The sequence below is a fragment of the Dasypus novemcinctus genome, chromosome 1, assembly GCF_030445035.2.
Source record: "Dasypus novemcinctus isolate mDasNov1 chromosome 1, mDasNov1.1.hap2, whole genome shotgun sequence".
Lineage (NCBI taxonomy): Eukaryota > Metazoa > Chordata > Mammalia > Cingulata > Dasypodidae > Dasypus > Dasypus novemcinctus.
This window is the reverse complement of record NC_080673.1, coordinates 184,325,216-184,349,633: the sequence shown is the minus strand read 5'-3', so window position 1 is coordinate 184,349,633 and position 24,418 is coordinate 184,325,216. Positions and strand designations below refer to the sequence as shown.

Genomic DNA, 24,418 nt, shown 5'->3' with positions numbered 1-24,418 from the left:
CCCATCCATTTCACCTGGAACAGTGGCATTGTAACACCCTTGTGCTCAGTGTATAGCCTCAGGGGCACTGGGCTGAGGCTGGTAAATACACAAAAGTAGTCACAGAATGCAGAAGGGAGTAGGTACATCTTCCTGTACCTCTCCCGCCTCTTGCCCATATATGTGCATTTTCCTACATCTCCTGAGCTCTCAAAGGTATCAGACCCTGTGCTTGATTCCAAAGACACAGTGATGAATTGGCCTCACATTCCACCCTCTGCATGGCCTAATGAAGGAGGTAAGACATATCAACAGGTAAGCCACATTACAAAGAGCTCAATGCTACAAGGAAAGACCAGGAAACAAGGTGGAAGCCCCATGGAGGAAGGGAATAAATAATTCTGCCTAGGAAAGGTAAGTGAAGATCTTCAGGGCAGGAGATATTGAAGCTGGGTCATGAAAATCAAGGAGATATTTGTCTGCAGAAAAGAAAAACATAGAGAACAGCATGGCAAAGACATGGCTTAGGGAAAGATCTGGGTGAGCTCAGGGACAGTGAGAGTTTTTTACATGTGACCTGAGCAGAGATTTCTTGACATAGGCTCCATGTAAGAATCTGCTGAAGAAGACTGAGGCAGCACTGAGAAGGGCCTTATATGCTAAGTGAAGGAATTTAGATTATTCCCTGGAAGCCAGTACTTTTCTTTAAACTTTTCTGATGCTACCCATGATAAGACACACATTTTTCATCACACCCTAGTACTTACACACACGTATCTATAACTGAAACAGAAATTTCCCAAAAGAACACTTACCCTTTCTATGTGAAATTCACTCTGATATTTTCTATTTCATATTATTGAATGTTTGCTGCAAACTGCTAAAATGATTTCACAAGACACAAATCACTTGCATCCTGCAGTTTTAAAGACCCTGTTATAGGGAACAAGGAAGAAGACAGGACTTTTTCCATGGGGAAGTGACCAAATTTAGGAAGACGGTTTCAGCAGCAAGGTGAGAAGTGCACTTGAGATGGGAACTCTGGAGTTAGGGAAGCCTGGTAGAAAAGCAAGAGTCCAGAAAGAAGATAGTATTTATCTGAGTTAAGGCAATGGCCTTGAAGATGGAAAGGAGGGAAAGTACAGGTGACTGTAAGACACGGAATCAACTGGCCATGGTGATTTGTTGGAGGTAGGGATAAGGATAAAGATCCTAGCTTGATTAACTGATGGGAAGATGCCAAACACTCACTGAGATAGAGAACAAGGAATAGAGAAGGTCTGGGTGGTAGAATGTTGTCAACTGGGACATCCCAATGAAAACATATAGTAAATGGTTGGACATGAGAAGTCAAACATCAGAAGATGAAATATGTATGGGAATGTAATTAGTACAGACGTGATCATTAAAGCTTTGGGGTGGACAAGATCACCAGAGGAGTTGTGTAGAAAAAGCAGAAAGGAGGACTAGACATGGCACCTTGGGACCAACATTTAAGAACCAGACAGAAGAACCAGAGAGAATATCAAAAGAGAAATGGTCAAAGGGGTTGGAAGAAAATAGCAGTGGCCAGAGAGTGAAGGTGTTTCATGGCCTCATTTTGGCCTGACATGAAACTCTATATTCATTTGCATATTTATTAATTGCCTGGCTCCTCCCCTAGGACATGTGGTCACAAGGACAGGAACATTCTCTTTTTCATACACTACTATATCTCCAGGACGTGGAATAATGCCCCTAGCACATAGAAGGACTCAATAAATACTTGTTGAGTCAGTGAATGAATAAATAAATGCAAACCAAGGAAAGAAAGCATTTCAGAACATGAGAATTGTCAACACAGTCAATTGCCTAAAAGAATCAAGGAAGAAGACTGAAAATAGGTCATTAGGCTTGAAAATTAGGTCATTGGTAACTTTAGCAAGAGCCACTTCAATAAAGTGTTGTGAATAAAAGCTAAATTGTTATGACTTCAAAGAAAATGGGGGTGAGGACACTAGTTCCAAGGAAGTAGAACGAAATGTCAAGAGAAGGTTAATTTGGGGGAGCAGGGATGGAAGCAATTGAAATCATGTACAGGTTTAGATGAATAAGTCAGAGGGAAAAAATTCAAGACACAAGAGGGAATAGCAATAGAATGAGGTAATGGAAAATGTGGACGGGGTTAGGGAATCCATTCTACAGGTGAAGAGGTTGCCTTAATAAACATGTCTGTAACAGAAAAGGAGAGGAGGGGAAGATATAGGCTGCCGTCGGTAAGTTTTTCAGGTCTATGCAGAAAAATGAGAGAATCCCCAAGTGATGGGGCTCTTCTATGAAAGATGAGGCAAGATTATCTGCATAATCTGCAAAAGGATGCAACATAGCTCATTTTGAATAGGCTGCCATGGAGAATCCGAAGATGGCTAACCAGAGGAGAGCAAAAAGATTTCAAGAAGTTTGAAGACCTAACCAGAACTAGAAACCATGACTTTGTGGTGGAATCCATCAGAATGGTTAGGGACTCTCTTTGTGATGCTTCAAGCTCCAGAGCAGACTCAGAGAAAGCCAATAATTGGGCTCACCCGCCATCTACACCCAATGCATGGGATATGGAGAACTGCCCTGGAAGACAGCCTCTCAGTAAGCCTCTCAGTAAGAGCCATTAGCCCCAGGCTTGGCCTCCCCATGCTGATCTTGCCAACCATCCTCTATGGGCTCCTTATCCACAAACCATGGGTTAAAACAGAGCTCTCATCTCATTGGCTGGCGGTGGAGCTCAAATGGAAAAATTTATGCGAATGGCCTTTGCCAACTCCTAAATATTGCTCAGATGACAGCCCCTCAGAACCAGGGCTTTCTCCATCTTGCTGGAATGCAGTTCAGTGAGGACGTATTGAGCATCTACTAGGCACCTGCCAGTCTCCTCCTCTCCAACTATTCTCCCTGACCGATGGCGTCACATTTTTGACCTAGAGAATAAGAACAACTTACAGAAGAGGCCCTCAACTCGTTCACTTTCTATTTAAATTACTTCCCCATGAAAAGAACTTTTGCCAGCTCTAATACCTTAGAGATGGAACCAGGGAGAGAGAAATTTGCTTTTGTTAGCGGACTCCATAATTACATGGAGATATGTCCACCTGGGTAATAGCTGAAGGGATTTTTTTCTAACATTTTATATAAATATTTCAGTTTCTTACCTCACTAGATTGACTTTTTCTCAATATTAATTGCCTCTGTAGTCTCAATCCATAGCAACATTTCTAACCAGTGTCCCTGTACATTTTTATTTCTTTCTCAGGAGGCTGCTACTGGATGACTTAATTTAAACTTTTTAATACCATGCATAAATATTATCTTACTTTGCTCTAGGGGGACAAGCAATTCTCTGGAGGATAACTGTCAGCTCTAGCAGTTTACTCCCTGAACTAGGCTACTGGGCTTTAGTTTGGCCTACAAGTTTCATAAACTAAAAAAATCCACATCTCCTTTAACCGGTGCTAATTACCCTTATCTGCCAAAGGGACATATAAACCCTCTCTTTAAATGCTCTTTTCTACGGGCATTGAGTTTATGAATGAGGTCTCTTGCCTAAAGGATTATGTGTCAGTCTTTTGCATAACGAGTTCCCTCTTCTTGTTGAGTCACAGATCCCAGACAAGTGGGGTAACCTGGGATGCTCAGTTGAAGCCATAAATTACTCCTTTTGGCATGGTTAGAGCAGCTGCTCCAGCCACACAGCCCATCTCTCTCCTCTGCCAATGCGAAAGGGTTATCTTCAGCCCCCTTGCTTTTTAAATAAGCTCTAACTCCTCGCCACTCCTGAGCACACGTTCTGTTCCCTGGATAGCCCGATTTTTACTGCTGAAACTCAAGAAGATATTAAGTCTCCTGAACCTGGCAGAGCCCCAGGAGCAGATGGTGTTCTCCTGGTTCTTATAAAGCCTTTATTAACAAAATGACACCAAGCCTCACTGGCCTCCATAATGGCTGCTTTTTCCCACCCACATAAGACCCCAGATTGGGGGGGGAGGACACACAACCTGTTGATCGCTATTCTTGCCATCATTGTCAAAACATCCTGCCACCTCCAAGTGGCCCTGAATCCTCACTGATGTCCCTCTGCTCCCTTGCCAGGTACAGACTAGAACTGCTCCTGCTTATCCAAAAAGGAAAGCAAGAAAGCGTGTGAGCATTTGTACGAATGAGAAGCATCATCAGAGACAGAGGGGGGTTTTGCCATGGTCTCACCCACCCCTCCTCTGGGATTTTTAAGTTTGGCAATGATTAAGCTTTAGTTCAACGCCCCCTCAGGAAAGTCAGAGCTGTTTATGGCTAAGCTGGCATCGTGGGGTCTGCGTGGAGGATTCGCTTTCAGCCCAGTGGAGCTCACCGTGAGCGGAGATGGCATGTGACGTGGGGTGTTGCCGCCCTAGAAGAAGCTGAGAAAATCAGGAAGACAATACAGAATTTCTCACCTCTGGGCCCAGTTCAGACACAAAAGGCCAAGAAAAGGCAATATCTGCTGGTGGACTCAGGCGCTCTCAGCTGCCACAAATGATGCTCGCCTGGCAGGGCCAGTGTCTCAGGGCAGGGCTTGGAAACTCACGCTGCCATCTCACCTCCTTGGGAAAGCAGGAGGCTCAGAGGTGGAACAAGTGACCCTTTCCAACTGTTCTGGGCCCTCCTGCAGGAATGAATTCTGCCAGTCTCAAATCGTTCCCAAAAGCAAATTTCTCCCCAACGGATTTTTTTTTTATTACTTTTACCTTTCGACGGTTCTACGTCTCCTCTCCCCTAATTTTTGTCAGTTCATGAAAGGACCGTGGAAACCTGTCAATTAAGATCCCCAAAACTCAACTGCCACGTGGGGAGACTGGCAGAAGCCAGGGGTATCACAGTCAATGCTAGCTGCATAGACATTTTGTTCAGAAATGTTAACACACCAGGGAATTTTCTCAACACTGGTACTTTACAGCTCAGGACCTTTTCTTGCTGAATCCTTAAGTTATTTCTGGAAAAATAACTTTTATTTCTGAAGAAATATGGCAGGTGACACAGAAATGTCCTTTCTTGTTTATTCATCGTACACCCTAAGGTTGGCTTTTTTTTTTTTTTTTTTTTTTTTGGTTTAACTCTTTTCCCTTCCTTTGCTCCTTTCTGGAATCTTCTTTAGAAATACAGCTTCCTACCTAGAACTCAATCCCTGACTTTGAAGGCAGAACTATTCTCCCCATGATTGTCATTAGCAGCCAGCGAAACTTCTATATCCTATTCTCCCCGAACCACCCGGGGCCCAGCTGAGGGGCCGATAATAAAAACGACAACCTAAATTACACAAACTAAGGGCCTGCACTCCCGCCGTGCTGGTGCTTCTTCAACTTCCGCCAAAGGTCATGTCCTTCCCACCATGGGGCCTTGGTTCCAGTGGCTTCCCCTTCCCAGAAGCTCTTCCCACTCCCGATGCCTCGTCAACCCGTTTTTCTTTCAGATCTTCTCTCCATCGCCATTCCAGGGGGACTCACCGTTCTGGGGACTTGGATTAACGTCCACCTCCCCACTAGACCACAAGCTCTGAGAGGCTCTGGTTCCTTCTCACCTCTGAAACCCAGGGCTGCACACAGAACAGACACATCGTGGGTGCCCGGGAGATGTGTTCAAGGAATGAATCATCTCATCTCGTGTTCACAACAACCCAACAAAGACATGCTTTTTTTCCATCTCTGTTTTACTAATGAGGACGCTGAGGTTCCAGGAAGATAAATCACCTGCCCCAAACCGCACAGCTAATAAGTTGGCAAAAGAAAGATTTGAACCTGAGGCCACGAGACTACCAGCCCCCGCTCTTTCCATCATTTTGCTAGGGCCCTGATCCTGGACCCTCAGTCAATACTGGGCTGTTAAAATAAATAAAAAACCTTTGATGGTGGCACAACACTGTGAATGTAATTAACACTGCTGAATTGCATCCTGGAGTGTGGTTAAAATGGGAAATCTTATGTTTTGTACAGATTACTACAATAAAAGTCTTAAAAATGAAATGAAATAAATAACCACGTGAAACTGTCCTGGCATGCACTGGTCTTACGTGTCAGTTTAGCGGGACGGACAACTAGGTTGCATCTATCCCAGCTCCGTGGAGGCTGTTACTAATCACTCTTCCATGAGCCAAAATAAGGCCTCTGGGTCCTCCTCCATGTGTAGCTCCGGCCTAGGGCCAGGTTTAGGATGAGGCAGGCGAGGCACTTGCCTTGGGTGCGAAATTTAAGGAGGGCACCAAAACCTCTGCAATCAAGGTAAACAATATTTTAATGCAACATGTTGAAACATGGGGGTGAGGGGAAAAAATGAAGGATGAACAAAATATCAACACTGTAAGTGAATGTAGGACGGGCAATGCTGATTTCCCCTATGCCTCGAGCTCCCAGGTGGCAGCGCACTGCTCTGTGCAGCCCCACCAGAGAGTGGCAGTGGCAGAGGAGGCGACCTCTTTTTGCCAGGCCAGGTTCAAGGTCTGCCTGGCGAAGAAAATCTTCCAGCTTACTGGATGGAGAACTCCGGAGAGCAGCAGGAGCACAGGGGTGTTTTGTTTGCTGCTACATGATGGAGTCTGTCTTCTAGGTGTAGAGCTACAAACCTGAAAGCCACAAGGCGTGCCTTTCTTTAAAGACTGGGCTTTTGTTTATTCAAGCAATAGAGGACGAACAAACGGGTGAGGTAATTCGCAGCGTCCTCATGTCTGTGAAGGAAAGAAACGAGATGATGACCGGCTGCAGCACTGCTCGGTTTCAGGGGCCACCTCGGCCCTGTGTTCTGGGGACAGCGCCCCTGGAGGTGTGCAGGAAACAGCTGGCGTGGAGGCCCCAAGTGGCTCCTTCAACTGCAGGGGTTAGGAGGGCCCTCTGGCAAAGGGACATCTAGCTGGGAACCCAGAGGGTGCACCAGAGCCAGCTCAGAACCACAGGAGCAGGAGTGTCCTGGGGCCAACAAGGGCTTTGAGAATGAGAAAGGAAACCTGAGAGGCTGGCCATGATGACCCAGGGAGAGAACCGTTGAGACAAAGCCGGCCATCCCGTAGGTTGGGTGCATCATGGTAAGTTGAGGCTTAATTCTGCAAACAAGGGAAGCCACCCAAGGGTTTTGGCTGGAGAGCGGTTGATCCAATGACAGTGTAGAAGCACTCACGCTGGTCCTGGGTGATGAACTGACTAGAGGGGAGCAGGAGGGCATGGGTAGCCCAGGATTGGACCAAGGCATGGCAGAGGAGAGAAGAGGAATGAACCGACTCAGGACACAATTTGGAGGGAGAATGGAGAGTACTGGGTGATGGATTTGATGTGCAGCAACAGGGAAAGGGGGGACTCAAAGGTAATTCTTGGGTTTTGGCTTAAGCAACAGGATGCAATTACCAAGGTAATAAAAGACTGACTGAGAGACAGATGGGAGAGTTTGAGGATGGAGTGCAAGAAGTATTTCACTCTCTCCAGAGCATGGGTTTTCCACCAGAGGTGAGGGTACGATACCAGGAGGGGGGTGGGGGTGCAAATAAGTTCCCGCTGATAATACCCATACCACTGGCTGAAAACTATTACCCAAAGTTCAGTATCCATCAATCCTCCCACTTGAGTCTTACTCATAGCAATAAAGTTTATTCCCAATAATACTGCTGCAATTTTTTTATTCATCATCCTTGTGTTTCAGAATTACCATAGCAGTGAAATTTATATTCAACAGCATTATTACAATTTTCGGCTACTAATGAAATTATTGTTTCTGTTTGTGATGTGTTTTGGAGCTATAATGATAAAATTTTCCTCTCAAAAATACCACTGCAATGTTTATGTCCTTAAAACCTGCCATAAATGACAAATTACAGAATGCCTGTGAGCAATTAAACTCCCTACTTGGAAAAGCTGGGCTTCTTACTTCTGTCATGGTGGGGTCTAGATACCTCAGCAGAAGGGACTGGAAATAGGAAGTGTTGAAACTCGGAGTCAAGGACCATAGTCTCTGAATGCTTTTCACCTACATGTCATTAGCAAATATATATATACTTATACATATATATATATATATATATTTTTTTTAACGAGAACATACCTGAACCAAATAGGAAATTGAAGAGAACTCAGTAACGAAATAAAAAGAAATTATATTATCTCCTCCTTTCTCCCCATTGCCTTGCATATCGCCTGAGTGAGTATCCGGCAGTCTGGGAAACACAGACTAACTTAGAACACTATCTCCCTTCCCCCATCCCCATGTCCCCACCTCTGATTCTTACCCATCCTTTTGATTCTTTAAGAGAATTGACTGGATAATGCATTTCCAGCCCCTAGGGCTAAACACAGCACCCTAAGGGAAGACTTAGGTGTAGAAAAGGTGAAAGGGCCATTTTCATCGGTTTTCGGTTGGAGGATTTCTTGTGTGTGTGTGAGAGACGTTTGGTTGAACAAAGGAGTATGAGAAATCATGCAGAATAGCTAAGAAGTCCTTGGGCAGGCCAGTTAGAAGGTATTTGTATGCTCTCTTCCATTCTCCGTAGCTATAATCTTTTTCCTGCATTCTTCTTGATTTCTTCTTCCATGTTCAAGGTTAGAAGTCATTAAAGCACATCCCAGTGGCTGTTTATAAGTCTTCAACGGCTACTGGGCAGACTCTCACACCTAGGGACTTTATAGCCACCATCTGGGAGCTACCAGCCACTGTTCTCACATTAAAAAAGATGTCTAGAAGAAAACAGGGAAAGTTAGTGCACAGCATTGGATAGCTTCTAGCAGGCACAGGGACTCTGTGGTCACTCTGGATACCGTTCTGACCTTTGCCCACCAAAGATCTAAGCTCTCAGTGAACCCACTGGTGATGGCTACCCAAGCAGCCCCTGGGATTCCAGGACCGGGCTCTTCAGGAATTCACTGTTCAATCACGGGCAAGTAACTTACCCCTCTGGGTCAAATCCAATACCTCTGAGGATGAGAATATTTTCCTCAAAAGGAATTCTTACAAAAGAGAAGCTGCCTCAGCCTTTTGTTCTTTCTCTCTTCTTTAGTCAACTCATTTTGGAGAATATTCATAATCTTTTCATCCCTGTTCAAATCCAAGCAACTCTGCCCAAAGAGAGGCCTCTCTCCCTCCTCTGAGTTCCTGTAACTATGACTGTCTATACAATTCATTTGACAATAATCTTGTGAGACCTCGTGTTGTTGTTCTTAATTGTTATTTAACTATGGTGGTGGCAGTTAACTTTTCATACAGCGTTCCAGTCTCTCCGGGTAGACCCATGTCTGGGGAGGAGAAGGGCTTTTGCATCTTCCCACAGAGAGCAACATAGTGTCTGACACATAGTAGGTGGCCAGGAGATACTTGCTAAATTCTGTTTTCTTCCAAGGCTGGCATCAGCTTTGTGGAATCCCTGTGAAAGGGAACAGCAGTTTCAGCCTCACGGGCTGGGACACGGAGCGAGTCAGTTAGTTCAAGTGAAGTGCTTGGTCCAGTGCATGGCACGTAGCAGGCCCACCAGTCAAAAACCATCTGCCCCATTCAGTCCACAGATTGGGTTTTTAGCTTTTTTATTTAGTTGTCAACATTATAAAATGGGAAGATTTCACCAAATCAAAAACCCAGAACACTTGCTTCTGTTGGGCGTCACTGGGGCTGCATCCTATAAGGCAACAGTTGACTAGAGCCGAGAAGTGGCTGCCTCCTCTGGAAAGCAGAGATTTTTCTGGTTTATAGTGTCCCAACACATTCCCAAGCAAACTAATGCAATATCAAGCTAGGATTTGAGACAACCTAAATATTCCTGTACTTTAAAGCAATCGTCACTTGTTCATTAGAGAGACATGATGGAATGGTGGGGACTATGACAAACTGACAAGTGTGTGCCCTATATCAAAAGGCAGTCACCACCCTCCCCACAGGCCTCATTTCTTTCCATCCCCAGGATGGAGTGTCCCACCCCTAGGAGGTGGTTAAGGAACAGCAGTTACCTGACCCATTTACCCCACCCCTTAGGCTCCTCTAACTCTGGTTTATCTTGTCTCATAATAGCCTAATTGCTTCTGCGTCCTTTTATCTCCCTTTCAGATTTGCATTCCCCTGCCTCTTTCTGTCCATGAGTTCCTGATGGTAGGACATTGGAATCAGACCTTACCTCATTCTCGGAGTCTAAGCTACAGCAGCCTGATTACTGAGGAGCAAGTAAATGAGCCAGAGACGGGGGTGAAGGTACACTACCCAGAACGAAATTAATTCCCTGAGGCTTGCTGGACCGGCCAGAAGGGCAGCCTCCCTCAGGAACAGGCCCAGGAGGCCCAGGAAAAAGGAGCGACAGTCGCCTCACTGTGGTGCCTGGGTTGGCTGCCCCAGCCCGAGGCCAGCCTCACATCCATCAGCCCCATAGCCAAAGAAAAGAGGGCAGCAAAGATAAGGATGACCTGGGAAGGAGGGACAGAGGGGGGAGGGAAGGGAGGGTGGAAGGGAGCAGGGGAGGAGAGAAAGAGAGGAGGAGAGGCAGGAGGAGGCAGAGGGAGAAGCTTGAGATCTCAGCGCCATGTTCATCCCTGAATTAGTTTTTCCCTCCAGAGTATGGTGCTCCCTGATTTTCACAAAGCTACAAATGCAAAATGCAGCTTGTCCCTAAAATTCAGTAGCACGAGAATGAAAAAGAAAGGCTTCACCGAGTTGTGACATTTAAGTGGTCATGCATTTTTCAGCGCATCAGTTATGCAAAGATGTTTATATTCACTCTTTCCTCAGTCATGTTTCATTTAAATGGAGTGGAAAAAAAAGTCTTCAAAAAGTTTAATTAAATAAAATAGACTCATGGAAATCGAAGTTAACCGAAACCGACTTCAGAGGTTAAAAAAAAAAAAAAAAGAGCAGGAACATAAATTACTTCAATAGTAAAAGAAAAATAAAAGCCGAAGAGTAAACTAAATAAATACTCTTGTTATCTCTACCTCTTGCTGTTTCACCTCCAAGTTTATTTTTATCTTGTATTATATTTCTAAAAATCCAGAAAGAAAAATGTCAGTAGATGACAACATGAAAAGGTTCATGGGCTGCTGAGTTCATCTAAAACCTTTTGCTTTAAGGGGGGAAGAGGGAGAGGGGAATCTTCACTTAAAGAAGCAGTTTCCCTTTTTTAAAAAAAAAAATGGGGCTGCTGAAGAGTTTTAATTCATAATCTCACAAGCATGCAAAATGAAGTTCAAAAAGGTCTAATAGAAATTCCAGATAAATTCCAGATCATTCATTTTATTCCTCTGTTCCTACATAATGGCTTTAATATATAAGATAATGACAGTGGCAACAACCATCTCAACTTGGGTAATCCATTTGTTGACAGCAGGTGATAATTTGGCCTTCCTGATAGTAATCTGTCTTTTGGCAAACAAGGAAAAGGGCTATTTGCCACATACATTTATTTTTATGGGGAGGACAATGTTTTATAAAGCTAGATATGGGACAGTACAGGTGTGGAATTAATTGTCCAAGTTGCAAAATATGTTCGAGAGGGTATGCTAAATCTATGGCACACAGTGGCCCTGACATGATTAAATGTTCCCTCCTATTAAGTAACCACAAGCCTGCATTTCCAATTATGGTGGAGAACTGCTTTCTGCTGAGTGGATTAGCTTAGTACTTCATTCTGCTGGTAGTTTTATGATCTGAGATCTTTAATTTTCCCAATTCAACTCTTAGGGCCGCAAAGACAAGCTGCCTGACTTTTAAATAATATATTCCCCTTTTAAATTTCTGCTTCCGACCATTTCCTAGGAGCACCATTTCCTGTCACCATAATTATAATAATTTGTATGTAGTCACTGGGATCACATTTCTAATTGAGTCCTAAATTGGTTAACCTCGTGAAGTTATTAATACGCCTTTTAACCTGCACAAATTATATATTTGTCTGGTTGGTCAAATCACGTTCATTCCTACATACATTCTTTGCCTCTCTTTCTTCAGTTTTCGTGTCACCATTTTAGTTTGAGAAAGGTACTTTGTGTTTTTATAATCTGCTGAAAATTACAGAACCTTAAGGGACGGAAAGGAAGGTGTGGGCAAGGGGACCCTAAGAGCAAAGGCTCGGCAGAATGTGAGGTCACACCCCACTTGGAAGCAAGAAGGAGCTGGCCTGGGCCCTGCTCAGGGCAAGAAGGGGTGTGCTGAAGAAGTGAGAGGTGACCTAGGAAAGCACAGGCAAAACCACCAGGGTCACTGCAAGCCAGAGCCAAGGAGTTTGAAGTCACATTGGAGGCATCGAAGGGTTTTTAACAAGAGATCACAACGGCCAGACTTGTGCTCTGTTCTGTCAAGAGTCTAGGCAAAGGTGTGAACTAAAGTTGTAGCAAAAGGAAAGGTCAGTTTTGAGAGTTGTGCCCACCCCAAGTTGCTTACCACCTGGTGTGGAAGACGAAACTACAGCAATCCAGCATTTACAGAACAGTACAAGGTACAAATACGAGCCAATAAGCAATTGCTCACTGTGTGACCATTAGGGAAGGCAAGATCAACGGCCACTAGAAAGTCAAGATTGGACTGCTTGAAAAGACCAGACTTACACTTGGGAAGAAGTGAATCAGGGGATGGTGCCTGTGTTGGGTATCTGGTAAGCAACTGAGTCTGTGCTAGCTTGGGAAAGAGAGAGCCAGAGGACAGCTGTTTGGCCAGCCTCACACCCACCTGTGGCTGTTCCACATGAAGGAGTCAGCCCAGGGAGTTTTCCATTGATAATCCCTCCCAGAGTCTCTAGAAAATACCCCATGAATGAAAGACAAGGTCTACACAATGCATCCATAGATGGGAGGACAATGACCCCAATTATCTAGGGTCAAAACCTTTGTGGTCGGTGGCATTTACAAGTGCAGAAATTAAATACGCTCTCAAGACTGTTGTCTTTCTAAACAGAAGGCTCAGATAATCTCCTTTCTCTGACTGGTCTTTTATTTAAACGTGTCTTAAATCATGTGTCAGTAGGCCCATGTTGATATAAAATCAATACCATCACAATTTCTTTTGTCTACTCTGATGACACAACCAAAGGGTTAGTACTGGATTCATGTATTTTATGCAGACTCTGTTCAGAATCCCAGCCGTGGGTTTTATTAGTTTAAAACAATAAAAATTTGCGTCCATGGGACTCGCTTCTTCCAAGCGTCTCAAAAAAATGTGTCAGTACTTGCTCAAAAGCATTTTAGAAGGCAAATTGAGAGCACATCTGCCCACTCCCACTGCCACTCTATGGGGGAAGGTGGGACTTGAAATTATCAGGCGATCCCACCATTAACAGTTCTGGGTTTTTATTGGACTGGAGGACATTGCCCGCCTTGGCCTAATTAATACATTTGGAGAATCCAGAGCGCCCTGCTGGTTAAATGAAATTCATGCAATAGCACTGAAATCCTGAGGGACGGTGAAGCAGGATTTTCTCAACCTGCCCTCTTCTGCCCAACAGCATCTAGTTCTAGAACCTGGCAGATGCCAAAGCCAGGAAAGGGTAAGGGACAGTTGAAAATTCCCTACGGGAAGGGAACAAACAAGGGTTCTTTTAGCATAAAAACAACACAAGAGGCATGCTATAGTGAGGTCACGTCCTAGAATGAAAGATCTTACTCACCAAGGAGATACAGTGGGAAGTGTTGAATTTACTAGAGAATTGGTTTGTGTCTTCGCCTTATTTTTTAAATGAAAATTGAATGACTGTATAAAAGATCCCTTTCTAGAGCAGCCGCCTCCAGCCATCGATGGGCACTGGTGGTATACCTGCCCCTGCCCCAACGTGTCTCTATCTGATTGCTGCTATGCCACCACAGCCTTCCCCCAGCCCTCCCAAAGAGCGGCCCCCAAATTCCCAGCAACAGTGCTCTCTTCCTTTCTCCAAGACTTGACCAAAAACACTCTCCTCCCTCTACTAAGTGATCCCAAGTCTTTGGAGAAATAAAAGACGGCTCTTCTCAAAACAGCAAATACGGACATGTCCATCGTTGTCTGTCCTGCCCAGCACCACCGAGCAGACAACGGGCCCGATTATCCTGCCGTGAGCTATGGCCAGGAATCGGGACAAGAACCGGGACGCCAGAGGGTCCATGCCTAGGCGGGGCGCAACCAAACAGAATCGCCTTCCTGAAAACAGAACTAAGAGGCAGAGAAGGAAATTCCAGTTGGGATGGGGCACAGGAGCTGAGGTGATGAGGCAGCTTCAGGACTGAAAGTCGTTTGGGCTGAATCTTATGCCAGGCAAGTCGTGGAGAAAGGGGCGCCTGAGGATGCCGGAGCCAGAGGCCTTCATGCCAACCTTGGTGCCCATTCCCGCTTAAGATGTGGCTTAAGTTCACTTTTTGACCTTGGATCTCATGTGATGTCAGAATCTTTAAAACACATTCATTAGCCATGAAAGCTCTTGTTTTGGTTCCCCTCCCCACTCATCCCCTCCCCTCTCCTCCCCTCCTCTCTCCCTCTCCCTCTCCCCCCACCCCACCCCACCCCTTGTTTTCTTGCTTGCAAACAAAAGGGCTTGAATGGAGAAAAAGCCTGGGAATATGTCCCTGGGTTGCCTGGCTTCCGTGGTTCTCTCTTCATCTCTCCCAAATACACATTTAGCCTAATTCTGTTTCATTTAAGTCCTAATGTTAGAAGGAAACGTTAGCATGACACAGTCCCCGTAGACAGCCTTTCCCAAAGAACAGCTGCAGGCAATGAACTGCCCAGCCACTTCTAGAGGCTCCAGTGCCTTGTGGCACTAATTGGGCAGTAGTTCTTTTCAGTAACCAACAAAATAGCAGTCTGCTGATTTTTTTTTAAGTTTAAAACATTTATTTTTTAACACACCAGAGGGTTCAGAAGAGTACAATCAAGTGCACTGCAGTAGTACCATTCTCATTTACCACTGGATTCTAGCTGATGAGAAACATGGGACATATACCCTAACGTGCTGTTTAACTTCTGTCATGCTAGATTTTCTTAAATCTGTACGTTAACCCAAGCAAACATTATTTTCCCATGTAACTGGATATACCATTGTTCCAGCAGTTTACAATAATCCAAGTGAATGAAACAGCAGATTGTGCCTTCCCCAGGAAGGGTCTGCCCACTGTTGAACGTTTGAGGCGTCCACTCAGGTTTCTCAGTAACATTTCTCCTTACCAGGCACTCAGAGGTCCATGCAGTGCTGGTAAACAGGAGCAGTTGGCCAAAGCTTACTTTATGTTCACCACTCTCCGGCTTTAATCCCAGCACCATCACCTCTCACCTGCTTTTTGCAAGAGCCCCTGACGATTCACTCAGATTTATTCTTGCCCCTACTCTAATCCATCCTCACAACAACCAGTGATCTTCTGGGGGTTTTTGTTTGTGTTTGTGTTTGTGTTTTTTGCCGAATGCAATGTAGACTTGTCTGCCCTCACGGAGGTTAAATTCTAATGGGAGAGGCTGGTACTCATCAACACATCCTGCCGAAAGATGCAAGAGTGCAATCTGGTTACGTGTTAACCAATGAGAAGTATACGTTCTTATTTGACTATTTGATAGGAAAAGTTGACTGAGGCAGGCAGGCCAGAGAAAGCTTATTTCCAACTAAGCCAGAAAGAGTTGAGCTAAGATGTGAAAGTACAGGAGGGATTATCTGAGAAGAGGGTGGGGTGGAGTTGGGAGGGCATTCCAGGAAGGAAAAAAAAAAAAAGTGAAGGCAAATAACCCTGTGATGACAGAGAACAGAGAGAATTCCTTGACTAGAAAGTGAGACTGGATGAGAAGACAAGAGACGTGAATTGAGTTTGAAGAGGTGCACAGGGGCAGAGGGGTCTTTTGAAAGCATAAATCAAGGCATGTACCCCCCACCCCCAGCTTAAGAACTTCCATGGGCTCCTATATCACTGAAAATAATTCCTAGCCCACTCACTCACCTGCCGTCTTGGGGGGCCTGGGTGCTGTCATCACCAACCATCTCCATCTCTAGCCACAGCCCCTCACTCACCCAGTTCCAGCCCACCGGAACACCGCCCTACAGGTAGGTCAACCAAGACCTCCCCAGGGAGACCTCCCTTGAGCCCAGCCCCTGTCTGAGCATGCCCCCAGCTCACTGTCTATCCCATCACATGACCCTTTTTATAATCTGCATAGTACTTATCACTTTTAAAAACTATCTTCTACCTCTTCGTAATTTGACTGTGTCTAGTCTGTCTCTACTTGCCAAAGGCCAGGGCCTTTCTTTCTCACACGCAATGGAATGCAGAGGCTCTAAAATACAGCCTGGCACATGATAGATACTTCAAAAATATTTACCAAAGTAACAACCCTCTAACTTGGGATGGAAGGAGTTACAATTTTTCAGGTTTCCCCTGAAAAACTTTTCTCCTCTCTAAGCCCAAAATACTCATTTCTACCTTAATAGTACTTTTTTTTCACTGATAATGGAAATAATAGTCACCATTTGGCTTTGAAATACCACTCTATATTAAATACCTAAGCAATCTGCATTTATTATAGGTCGACCAAAAAAAAGGAAAAAAAAGAACTGGATATTACCCATCTCCCATAATTGGATTGTATTTTCTGAAGAATCACATTATTCTGGAGTTTTACCTTCTAATTTTCATTGGTATGATGTTTTTATTCTCTGCAAATAAATGGGTAATTTTTCCATTTTGTTTGCAAATCAGGAAAAAATAAACATCAAATTCTGAATCAGACAACTGGCCTTCTGGAAATGACCTGACTGTTGTCTATTAGGGCATAAAGCTATTCAACAAAGGAGTGCACTTGTTCCTATGAAAATTTTTATTTAAAAATACCTTATCACAAGCATGGCCTGTGAGAAAAAATACAGAAAGGATGGAGAAACAACTGTGGTTCAGTGGGCATTATGCTTTCCCCAAAATTGTCTCTTGTAATTTTGGTTAACATCTCTTCACATGTCTGTCTCCATGTCTCTTCTTTTCCACTAAAATCATCATTATAGCTTCTGTTTGCTTCCCACATACCAAGCATTGGCCTAAGCTTAGAACATGTATTGTCTCATTGCATTCTTAAAATCACCTCAGAAGGTTGATGTTACAATTTCCATTTTACAGACAAGGAAACTGAGCCTTAGAAACTTGCCAAGACTACACAGTTGGAAAGTGGACAGAATTAAAACCTAGGAGGTTGCTGACTGCAAAACACAAGATCTTCACCATCCCACTTAACTTGGAATTTCCTTCTAGAACATCTCAATGGGTAGAGTTCAGTTTGGAGCGCTCAAAACTTGAAAGCAAGATGGAATTCTTTTTTTTTTTTTTAAAGATTTATTTATTTATTTATTTCTCTCCCCTCCCCCCCCCCCCCCCGCCCCCGCCACCTCGGTTGTCTGTTCTCTGTGTCTATTTGCTGAGTCTTCTTTGTCCGTTTCTGTTGTTGTCTTGTCCTCTTCTGTTGTCAGCGGCACGGGAATCTGTGTTTCTTTTGGTTGCGTCATCTTGTTGTGTTAGCTCTCCGTGTGTGAGGCACCATTCTTAGGCAGACTGGACTTTCTTTCACACTGGGCGGCTCTCCTTACAGGGTGCACTCCTTGCGCATGGGGCTCCCCTACGCGGGGGACACCCCTGCATGGCAGGGCACTCCTTGCGCGCATCAGCACTGCGCATGGGCCAGCTCCACACGGGTCAAGGCGGCCCGGGGTTTGAACCGCGGACCTCCTACGTGGTAGACGGACACCCTAACCACTGGGCCAAGTCCGCCGTGTTATATAGGGCTGCTTCGGAAGATGCACATGTTTCAAAGAGTCATCTCTTCCCAGTAAAAATAAGGGATTCTGAAGCCTGGATTGTAGTCACTAGGAAAAATGCTAACAATATTAAAAACCACTGTGCTGAATTCATCATTACCTTTCCCTCTTCCCTTGCTTTCATAAACACTGCATATTAAATCTGGGCCAGATGCCTACAGACATCTTTGAAGACAATATTTCATCATCTGAATATTTGGCCATTTGAAGGAAAAAAAAATGGCTTGTTCCAAATTCCTCACCTTTATAAATGTTCTCAAGGCTCAGTGAAATTGTGCCTCTTGTTGGCCCTCAAATGACCACCCACAGATGCCTCTTCTATTATGAAAGACTTTCTTCAGAAACCAAAAACTGTCTAAGAAAACAATTTTTTCTTTTCATAACTCTTCTTAGTCTGAGTCTACTCAAAGTTAAGAAATCACAAAGAATTTGATTACAATCATAAATAGATCTAAGAACAATAGTAAAGGAAGATAACTAAGCTGAGATAATCAGCACTACAGCTTACATTCCTAATCAAGTAATTTTCTTATTTTCATTATTCTGTTCAATCTACAATACCCCTTCCCAGCATATACGATAAACTGTTGTTTCATGTTTGTATAAAAATGAGTACTTTTGATAACAAAGGTTTCACAACAACGCAAGGTGTTGGTGGTGGGGAGATGTATGAATCCCTATATGATGATATGCGTGTTTGTTTTGTAAGTTCAAAGCTTTTACTATATACTTATTGTTTATGTATGTTCATGTATGAATGATATACTTCAATAACATTTTATTTTAAAAACTGAATACTGTGTATTTGTGTTGTGTCTTAGTGATTGGAATTCAGTTCACCATCAACTAAGAGCTTTAAAGTATTCTCAAACTCAGAGTGTGTCATATTTTCTACCCTAGCTACAGAAAATGATATGACTATTCCTTTTTGAACAATTGACTATCTTTTTAAAACACTGGCTAACATCTAAATCAGGCAAGGCCCAAACAGAATTTTCAATGAGTCTCTTCTACAGATGTACAGTTAGGTCAATTGCTTATTTATTTTAGTCCAAGCCTTCTGCCTACATTACAGTCATTACATTCTATACCATAAAGGACCTTATGGGACCAGGAAAATTGGACTGTTTCAGAAAAGTCAATCTGCAGCCCATCCCCAGTTTCTTACTTCAGTTAATAGAATGATTCCAATTGCATAGGCGAGTCAAAGAAGTTTTACTCTCTCAACTGCCTCCCTTCAATCATTCTGCAGTAGTTATAATATGACTGTTGATAGGCAGCCTCTATTCACAAACAATATTCACCACTCTTTTCTAAATTACTTACCTTGACATGGCTGTGCTTCTGGAGGGCATCTCCCCCAAGGTTGTTAATTTTACTGGTTTTTTCATTAGCAGTCAGGCAATCATTCAAATCAACCACTTTTTATTGGGGACCTATTGTCCCAAGGGTTGGGGACACAAAGATAAGCAAGTGTGCTATTCCTCACATGGAACTTACAGCCCATAGGGGAAGCATAAAAAACAATGGAAAAAAAGAATACAAAATCACTTAGCATTAACAATCCTAACAAATGACTTGAGAGTTCAACGTTACCCCTTTTCTAACTCTATTTTAGAACTGAGTGAAGGAGTGAGAAGTCATGCTCAAGAATTATATAGACCAGTGGCTGAAGACAGGAACAAATAAGAGTTATCATAGAGGGCAGAAGCTACCTGACTTGAAAACTGACTAGAAGTGAAAGCAGAAGGAAAGCAAGAGATAAGGTTGACTTCCGGGCTTCTCACTTGAGTTAGGGGTATAGCTGATTATAAAAGTTGCCCCCAACTTATCCTACCCCACCCCCACATGTATGTCTTTTTGATATGACATTGCAGATCCTCCCTGTGACAGTCTGACATTAATTATGAGTTCCAAAGAGAGATATTGATTATGTTTGTAAGCTGTTCTGTTCCTCTGGGCATGATACCCTTTTACTTAAATTCAAAGTAATTTGCATTTACTTGAGTAAATCAAGATTAGAGCTTTAATTTGACCACGTCATTAGGGCACGCAGGGTTGAGTCCCTGCCCACTTGGTGGGCTATATAAGCGGATGCTCAATCAAAATCATGGAAGTAGATACACAGAAGCAGGTATGTAAGAAAGAGAGAGAGCTCTCCATAAACACAGAAGAGGATTCTGAGGCCCCGGGAAGAGAGATGAGCCATTCATCTGATAGTTTATAGCTAACCTTGTGAAGAGAAAAGAGCTGCTGAGCCCAGAAATAAAATGAGCCCTGGGAAAAGAGATGAGCCCTATTCCAGCCTACAGCTGAGATCAGAAGAAGCTGGACCCATGGAACCTTAAGAGGGAAGAGGAAGGCTGAACCCTCACAGACATCGCCCACCATCTTGCTTCAACACATGGCAAAAGAGTTTGCTGAGGAAGTAACCTCAAGATGGACTTTTTAGGGCCTTGTAACTGTAAGCTTCTACCCCCAAATAAATACTCATTATAAAAGCCAACAGAGGGAACTGAATGTGGCTTAAGTGATAAGGCTTCCCTCTATCCATATGGGAGGACCCAGGTTTGATTTCTAGGGCCTCCTCTTGAAGAAGAAGAAGAGAAAGGGTGCCTGCATGGCAAGCCAGTGCCTACGTGGAAAGCCAATGCCTGCATGATGAGCCGAGTGCCTGCATGGCGAGCCACGTGCCTGCGCAAGTGAGTCACGCAGCAAGACGATGATGCAACAGAAGAGAGACAAAGGGAAGAGTCAAGGTGAAGCACAGTAGAAACCAGGAACTGAGGTGGCGCAGTTGACAGGGAATGTCTCTGTATATCAGAGGTCACCAGGATCAAATCCCGGTGAATCCTAGGAGAAAAAGTAAAAAAGAGAAGACGAAAAGAAATAGATACAGAAGATCACACAGCAAATGGACACAGATAGCAAAAACAGGAGGGTGGGGGAGGGGGAGAGAAAGGGGAGAGGGAGGGGGAGGGGTGGGAGGAGGGAGGAAATAAATAAATCTTTTAAAAAAAAGAGCCAACAGATTTCTGATACTTTGCATCAGCTTCCCTTTGGCTGACTAACACACTCCAATCAAGAGGTAGAAGCTGCTTCTCTACCCCTTGAGTCTGGGCTGGACTCATGCCGTGCTCTGGCCAAGAGAATGAGGCAGAAGGGATGCTTTACAAGTTCCAAACCTAGTCCTCAAGAAGACTGGTGGTTTCCTCTCTCTTGCTCTTCTGAGAATCCTGCAATCACCACTATGTGAATGAGAGACGCTTGGCTCAGTGAGCCCCATCTCTTCCCCCAACCTTCCAGATACCTGAGCAAAGCTATCAACTGCCAACAAACTGCAGAATAAGTGAGCCCAGCTGAGGCCAGCAGAAGAACCATCTGACTGGTCCCAGCCCACACTCCTGACCTATATAATTGTGTACTTAGGAAGGGTGGCTGCTTAAAGCCCCAGAGTTTTGGGGTGGTTTGTTATGCTGCAAAAGTCAAACGATAGATAAGGTGAATACTTACTAATGCCTTTCACCCAGGGAAGGAATTCAATAGCAAAGTCATCTGGGTAAGATAGTCTTTCTTGACACATAGTGTTAGAAATGTCTATGGCACAGTCCAGGAACCAGTCAGTTAAATAGCTCTTAAGCTTAGGAGCGAGGTGTGGCCTGGAAATACAAATCTCAGAGACAGTTATATGGCTGATTTCCATGCAACAGTAGACTGGCACAGGAGAGCAAGAACAGACTGAAAGAAGAGATAGAGGTTAGGACCCAAAGAACATCAACATTTAAGGTCAGGCAAAACAAGAGCATCAACAAGGTGGAGTGGAGACAGGAAGCAAGACAGGAGAGAGGTCACTGATGCCAGAGGAGTTTCCTGACAGACTCAAAAGCACACCCAAAAAAGTCTTAAGGGAAAAAAAGAGTGGGGAGGGGGAAAAAAAAACAAAAAGAAAAACAAAAAACAAGTTGAGTCCCCTGCATTGGGGACTTAAGGAGTCACTGCCAGAAAGTTTCAGCAAAGTGGTGGAGGCTGAGCCCTTATTAGACATCATTAAAAAGTGAATGCGGGACTAGATGTGCCTCAAGTGGTTGAACACCTACTTCCCACATGCAAGGTCCTGGGTTTGGTTCCCAGTGCCTCCTAAAAACAAAAAGAAGCAAAGAAAAAAAAAAAAAAAAAAGAAGAGAAAAAAAAACAAGAAGGAAGCAGACCAAAAGAACCAACTCAGGATTGGATGAGTGCCGGCTTCCCACATATGAGGTCCTAGGTTCAATCCCCAGACCCTGGTACCTCAACCGAAAAAAAGTGAATGGGAGAATTTGGAAATAATGAGTCTAAACAAACTCCCTGCCTTAGAGCACTATCTACCTTCTTTGCTCCAGGAATCTGTGAGCTACTGAGAGAAACCAACCTCACAGTCATGTCGACGTATGGCATTAAAATGTATAGTCCCCCAACAATAGGAGGGTATAAAGAGGTGCGGGATTTTTTCCTTTTGGAGAAATGAAAATGTTCTAAAATTGACTGAGATGATGACAGCCCAACTTTGTGATGAATACGAGAGCCACGGAGTGCACACAATGAATGGACTGTACAAAGCGCGGGACTGAGAAACACAACGAATCCTGTGGGGAAAGATGGACTGTGGTTAACAGATCAAATAGGAGAACATTCACTCATGAACTATAACAAGTATATAATACTAACATAGGTGCCATTAACCAGGTGTGTTGGGGTGAAAAGACACCAAATGTAAGATACTGGCAATAATAATTAGTGGTAATATTTTAACGATGCTCTTTAATAGTTGGTAACAATTGTTTCACAACATTGCAAGATGTTGGTGGAGGGGTGATGGGAGCCCTGTATGATGATATGTATGTTTGTTTTGTAAGTTCACAACTTAGTCTATATACTTATTGTTCATGAATATTCATGTATGACTGATAAACCTAAAAAAAAAAAAGTATAAAAAATTGTATAGTCCCCAATACCAGCTGGGCCTTCGATGCCATTTAGCAAAAGGAAGAATGAGGTGGGCAACATCTCACAAGGACTGAAAGGTTGATGGAGGAATGTGTCAAGATGGGAGAGATTTGGGTAGATTTTCTGAAGTGTATAGAGTCATAAAACCAGAACTGAGGAATCAGTTCTGAAAGGGATGGGAGGGGATGATAGTCACTGTACAGGTGGAAGGAAAGATGGAGCTCTGAGGCAAGAGGCTGAGGGAATTCACGTCCGGTGACCATGAATCCTCAACTGGGAGGAAGGCCTGGAGTGGGCAGCAGATTTGAGGCAAGCGGGTGTTTGGAGTTGTAGGTCTGAGCAGTGAGAAAGCCTGATGACCCACACAAGGCTTGTTGAATGGTATGGAAGTTGGGACAATCAAATTATACTCTTTGGCATGACTGGTTTTTTTCAACAATTGGCAACAGGCTGCATGAAGGAGCAAACAAGGCAGTTGGATGAACTGACCAAGACTGGGATTTTGTAGACAAATGCAAAAGATTAAGGGTTCTGAAGTTTGGGTAGGAGAGTGGTTAAAGTGCATCATGGGATCTCAGCTGGCTACAAAAGAATGCAGAAAAGAGTATGAATGATAAACTGGGGGAAAAAAGGGGGAGTTATAGGGGGACCAGGAGATCTTGGAAATAAATGATAAGGTAGCAGAAAGACTATGATGTTACAATCACATGTGGTTGCTCTGGAATTTAAGATTCCACAAGCAGAGGCATTCCAAAGGACGAGGTCGGGGTGTGGGCAATGCAACTGGGCTGTCAAAACTGGGGGGCAGTGGGGAGGTACCAGGACTCTGGGCTAAGTCACTATATGCATGTCCATGCGATGCCAAAGATCATTCTGGTGGTAGCAGCTAGGATGGAGAGGAGGATGTGAGCCAGGCATCTGAGCCCTCAGGGAACTAGGTGTTGTGCCTGAGGAGATTGATAAGGAGAGTTAGGAAGAAGGGGGAGACTTAGTCCATTTGACTAATGGGAATTTCACTGGAAGCCAGGGACTGTGCAGTTTTGTGTGATGGTGACAAAGTAATGTTCTGGAAGCAATAGTGGCCACAGCTTCTCTGGGCTTAAGGGTTGTGGCAAATGAGCAGTCACTGCTGCCCCAAAATGCACTTTCATAGTGGAGCATCAGATGGCAATAAAGAGTAGATATGGGGCAAAGGAGCTTGCTTTTAATGGACCAAGAGTCCAAGGGACTGTGGGAAAATGTGTCAGGTCCTCTGAGGAAGGCAGTGGGGCAAGCACGAAGAGGAGTGAGAATGCCCTTCACTGCAGAACTTAGCCAATATCTAATTTTGTCTAAGATTTTTCAAATTCATAAATCTTCCTAACCTCTGTCATGCCTGCGTCTAGACCAAACCAATGCTAATGATGCATTTGTACACTTGTTGCCAGCATTCCTCTTGCCGGGGGATTATCTCAGGAATGACAAGACAGCCTGCTTAGGGTCCAGGCTATCCCTTGTTCTGAGTTTTAGTAGTGCAGTGAATGGAACAAGATTTTCCTCTCTGTAGATCTCAACAGAACATGAGCCATAGGTATTTGCAGGATGGTTTTGCCCTGGAAGGAGAGAAAAGAAGCTCATCTGATAACCAGAATTAAATTCTTACTATCAACTATTTGCCTGGATCACTTGACCCACATTTTGTCCTAACAGCCAGAAGAAATTGCAAAA

At 44.0% G+C, this 24,418-nt stretch overlaps 1 protein-coding gene across 5 annotated transcripts in view; it reads right to left on the bottom strand.

The window, feature by feature from the left end:
* PPARGC1A (PPARG coactivator 1 alpha) overlaps positions 1 to 24,418 on the bottom strand; it is a 653,301-nt gene that overhangs the window by 615,173 nt on the left and 13,710 nt on the right. The window lies entirely within an intron of this gene.